The following is a 6099-nucleotide window of genomic DNA, read 5'->3' on the forward strand; positions in this document are numbered from 1 at the left end:
AACTTATTTCACTTAGTAATATATTAACTTTAAAAAATTTATATTTCACAAATATAGAAATGGTTTTCAATATTCAGGAAGTAATTGTCATTATATAAGCTATTCTATAGCAGAACAAGACCATTGAACAAATTATACAGTTACTTCTGTAGTTACTAAATATAACGTAACTTTATGAAAATTTTTGATGGTCAGTTTAAACTTATAAACTGTAAAAATGTATTTTGAATCTCACAGAAAATAAATGGAGAATCTAGCCAAAATGATAAAAATATATAGATGATATACTTCCATATATCAAATGCTTTAAAAAAATACATACAACATTTCAATGTATTTATAATTCATAATTTATATCATTTTTTCATTTTATTGGGAATTTGTTATCAAAGTTAGTCCCTAATATTCAAAATTTACATGTGTCTAATATATAAAAAAAGTCTGTTGATTAGTTTGTTTGTTCTTTATACATTTTGATACAGTTTGAACAAATGCAATGAAACATTTCAGGAACCATTCTCTCATCCAGAAGGAAGTCAACAACTACTTTTGGTTGAATTAACTTCAACTTCCCACCTGTAACATGTACCATTTTCTAGCTGACCACCAGGATGGAGGCATTTGAATAGGAAAGTTACTTAATACAAAGTTACCAACAAGCACAAAGTATGTTTTTACAGGTTTTTGAGAATACTGAGTTTAAATATTTGGTTCATTCATGAAAAATGGATCAAATATTTAAACTGATTGGTTGGCTGATTATCATTTCATATTTGCCCATGAATAGTATGTTAGAGTTAATAGTAGAAAAAACTTGGAGTTAATTTTTTGCAATTTATGTTGTATTTGTCATAAACAAAAAATAAAATATACACAGTATATATATAATATTCTACCATATACATATATCAGTGGCGTGCCATCATTGGAAGCAGTGGATGCACCGCTTCCCTTGTATTTTCTAAAAAATAAATACATATTAATTTTAATTATATAAAAATAATCACAAAATATTTTATTATAACCACATTATGTATCTTATCACAAATTTCTATACTACACGTAAAAAAAAAAAAGATAAGATTGCTATTGTATATTCGAATATTAGTAGCGGAGTGGAAGCGCTCTATTGTCAGCATCCAAAAAGCTAGATTCATGCATGCGCTGTACAGAGCACCAACCTCACCCGGTTTAACTGGTGGAAGCCTAGGACCTTGGGTGGATGCTATACGTATACCACACCCAATTCTATCCAGGACCGGTTCTGGGCTGTTAGCCGCCTGCTCGCTAGATATTTGGCCGCCCTCGCCCGATTATGTGAATCACGAGTAGATTTATAACTTAACCCAACTGATAAGAATTTACTGGTATATTTTTATGATAGTTCTGTATAGTTGACAGGAGTTTTAAAAAATACATTAAAATATTTAATATTTTTATTCTGCTCTCCGATTTTATATTACTCACGGATTTCAATGTTAAACCAGTGATATTACGATTTCGTATGTCTCATCTTTAAGGGGATGTAGAAAAAATGTGTACAATTCTTGTATAATGTTAAAAAATTAACTGTTATTTTGACAGCATCATTTACAACTAAATTTAATGAATGAGAGAGATGCGCAAGGTATAGAAAAAGCTCTATAATTTATTTTCCTTAAATTTACGATTTATGTATCCATTGTCATAAAAATTTGTCTTTCCACTTTTTTCCCGAGTCTACAAATATTCGAGTACAAAGTAACTGGTTTTGACTTATTTCTACTTAAGTAGTAGTTAAATAATTAAGCACTTAGGGAATTAGGGACACAAATAAAACCCTGCTGAAAGAGCCGGAATTTTACTTAAACAAAAGCTTAACCGAGTACAGTGTGGACTGATTTCTTCATAATATTAGATGTAGTAAAGACAAATTTTTCCAGTTCAATGAAAGTGACTAAAAGTTGTAAATTTTGGAAATTTCCGTGGACATATTTGTCTTAAAAGGAATTGACTAGAAAACAAATGACTGTTAAGTTTAACAAATTTAGATTTTTACAGCTATGGTGAGAAACGTTTAAAATTTACAACAACCCTGTTGCGTCCTTTGAGATATACTAGTGATGAGACAAAAGAGGCATTTGACATTAACCGGTATCAGCACCCTCGGGATTTGGCAAGCATGCACACACCACACACCTACCAAGACCGTCTCTGATTCCATCCATGAGCCACTGGTAGGGAGCACTTTTAACTAAGTGGATTGTTTTAATATTTAAAAAGTAAAGAATATCTTATGTTATTTTTATGTACGTTTCTTCACAAAACTATATTTAATTATAATTTTCTTTAAAAGTATATTCATACAATTGAATATTTTGTACCAGGTATGTATAATTGTATATCCATCACACATTTTATTTTAATAAGTAAGTTTTTAATTTTAGCCCTTATATTATGGCTAGCAATTTAGAATGTAATTGTGATATTGAAAATTTATTTTTAAAAAGTTTTGGCTCGAGACCATATAATAAAAAAGAAAACATTATTAAAAGAGAAAGACTAATGCCTAAATTAAATATAAATACGTCAACATAAAAATTTGTTCGACATTTTTATGATAAAATTTATGAAGACAAAATGGCTTTGTGGATGCATAATAATGCAAAAATTGTTTTGTTGGCCTTACCTACTATTTTCAAATGAAATTAGTGTGTGGATTAAGAATGGCTTTGACGATTTAAATAATTTGAGTAAAGCTGGCAAAAGACATGAAAATTGTAAATCTCGCATCAATTCTTTCGTAAAATTGAAGCAATTTGGAAATCAAAATAGAATAGAATTTAACATTAGTAAACAATATAAAATAAATGTTGAAAATTATAACAAGATAGTTACGGCTAATAGATATATTATATTTAAATTAGTAGATGTTATCGAAGCAAGAATTGGCATTTAGAGGTCGTAGGGAATCTATTAAATCTAATATAACAGAGTTAATTATATTGAAATTGTTTATTTATTAAGTGCGTTAGATAATCTATTAATTAAAAATACATTTAGAGAAGTCTGCGGTTTTTACTGGCTTATCAAACAAATGAATATGAATGGACCCTAAACTATCACTTACTGATTGCTCCTGGAAGCCGACTTCTTACAGAAACACAGCTTCCCTATCATCAAATGTCACGGCACACCACTGACATATATATGGATGGCAGAATGTTTGTATGTTCGTCTATTCTCTATAACAGTAATTTAAATTTATATTGAAAATTTTTTGTATTTTACTGGCTTATCAAACAAATGAATATGAATGGACCCTAAACTATCACTTACTGATTGCCCCTGGAAGCCGACTTCTTACAGAAACACAGCTTCCCTATCATCAAATGTCACGGCACGCCATTGACATATATATGGATGGCAGAATGTTTGTATGTTCGTCTATTCTCTATAACAGTAATTTAAATTTATATTGAAAATTTTTTGTATAAAAATAAGTTCATATGGAAATAATTTGAAATGGGAATAATACCTGTTAGTAGTAAGTTGTGTGATGATCATAAGAAAAATGTAATGTATTAGTGTAATATTTACCATAAGTAGAAAATTTAGTGTGTATCACTACTGACACATTTCCATGCAGCTTTATATATATATGGACCTTGGTGGTAACTGGCATATCATTGGAAAATTTATATGTAATGTTTTTTAATAATAATTTGGTCTCAGCAGTTGAACCAGTAAACATTTCTGAACATAACCTAAAAGAAGTGCTGGTAATAGGTATATTTCAAACTGTACTTGTTATTATTGTGAAAAAAAGACAATACATCATCAATATTTTTCAATAATCGATTATAATTATTTCTTCATTATTTAAAATATATATACTTTTACCCATTCATTGAAAAACCAATATAATCCAGCAAAATTTCCATTTATTTTTCTTTATTCTCCAATATGCATTTTGAGCCTTTTAAACCCCTCTTCAGTTGGAATATAATTTATGAAAAGGGCTTAAAAGGCCAGAAATGCATATTGGAGAATAAAGAAAAACGGAATTTTGCTGGTGATTGTTCTCTGACTCAGGTTTAATAAGTCTATATAATATCTGGGTTTAAAAAAATCTAGGATTTACTACAATTAGTCATTCTCAGATAATCGAAGATATTATCGAATGTTTTTGCTACTTATATTGGTATATTTTTCGGTAATTAGGTATTTCATATATTTATTATTAATTTAGTAACCTCTTACCTTTATAAAAGATTATAAAATTGTTAAATTTGAATCTACGTCCAGTTGACTCCCATTGATAAAGTATTGGAGATTGAGGTAATGGAGGATAATTGACATAAATTGCTAAAGCAACGCCAATTATTACTATAATACTATTCAAAAAGACAGACATTATAAATTTAAACAATAATTTAGTAACAAAATCACGTTTTGAAGAATATGACTCAAAGTACAAATTCAAACGGAAAAGCACATGACATCTGTTTACAAATATCAATGTTGCCAATTTCAATTCATATATTAAAAAAAAAAACTTTTTGTGACTGAAAAGGATAAAAGTAATAATGAGTGTTTTTAGTTATACTTTTATTTTTTAAAATTAATCACGGTAAAAAATTTGTCATTCATGTTTCACTATTTTATAATTTCATTCTTACAGCTGATGTATGGTTGCGGCTCCATCGACTACAGAGGACCTCATTTTGGTACAAAACTAACTCCAACTTTATTATCCTTCCAGAACTACGTGACAACGTTTCACAAACTTTTCTTTTCAACTTTTTCCGCCTTGTCGGCACTAAAAGGCCCTTTTTGCAAGCCCATTACGGAACCCGTAAAGGGCTTGCAAAAAGGGCCAGGCTCACAATGGAGCGGCAGGATGGTGAGGGACGGACCATTTTTCGATCCGTCCGAATTTGAACCCAGGTCCGCCAGAGTAATAAGCTGCCATCTTGACCACTCGGCTATCCGGCTGTCTTCGCAAACGTCTAGATCAGTGATTTTCAACCGGTGTGTCGCGAGAGGATCGTAGATGTGCCTCAAAAATTTTTGAAGGTTATTAAATAAATTATTTTCAAAAAAAGCCCAAAAAATATTAAATGTACGGTACATGTAAAAATTAAAACCTTTTTAAATTGATTATAAGAGTTTTTCATTGTTTTAATAAATAAACGTTTACATAATATAGTAAAAACTAGCAGAGCCCGGCCTTACTCGGGCAAAAAGTAACAACAAACATTAAGATTATTAGATTCTTCTGTACTTCTAATTCTTCTATATTATTATATTATAGTATTTGATTTATATAATTACAAATGTTAAATTACGTAAGTTTTAAAACACATTTTAAAAATTCTATTGATATAAATTGTGCACAGTAGAGGAATAAAGAATTTTGAAAATGTGTTAGGTAAGGGTTTATCATTCCAAGTAAACAATCTAAGATAATCTTTGTAGTTACATAAATCAAATACTATAATATAATAAATATTAACAAAAAAAAACCTATACGTTCATTTAAGAAAAGTTTATCAAATGAACGAAGGAAATGAACGAATTTATTTTTTTAAATTGTTATAGTGAAATTTGTGATTTATGCCTAAAAGATTTTCGTATTTGTACTAGTATATTTAAATATGTAAATGATTTGTGTGTAAAAAAATGTACTATTAAAAATTATATGGCCTTGAAACATCTGAATTATTTAAAATGAACTCAGTTGAATCGAATCCAGCACTGCAAGCTGCAACGCACATGAGGGCGGAGCGAATCTGACTCGATCACCAACGCTTTTTATTATTATTATTATTATTATTCAATAACTAATTTGTACAAAGATATGTACAACACGTGACATGTTTAGCATTTACAAAATATAATGAGATGGAGAATTTGATGCTATTTTTTCAGCATCGCTCGTTTCGACTCATCTAGGATGGCATTATTGGATCCGATGTCCCGTGAATGATTCATGTTCACGACACAAACAAATTCATCATGCAATTTACATTTGTTAAAGAGATGAATGATTTAAAAAATTACCTCGATTATGAATATACATTTTACAGAAACACAGCTTCCCTATCATCAAATGTC

Source organism: Centruroides sculpturatus, unplaced genomic scaffold (genome assembly GCF_000671375.1).
Source record: "Centruroides sculpturatus isolate CEXI.00-Female unplaced genomic scaffold, Cexi_2.0 scaffold282, whole genome shotgun sequence".
Taxonomy (NCBI): domain Eukaryota; kingdom Metazoa; phylum Arthropoda; class Arachnida; order Scorpiones; family Buthidae; genus Centruroides; species Centruroides sculpturatus.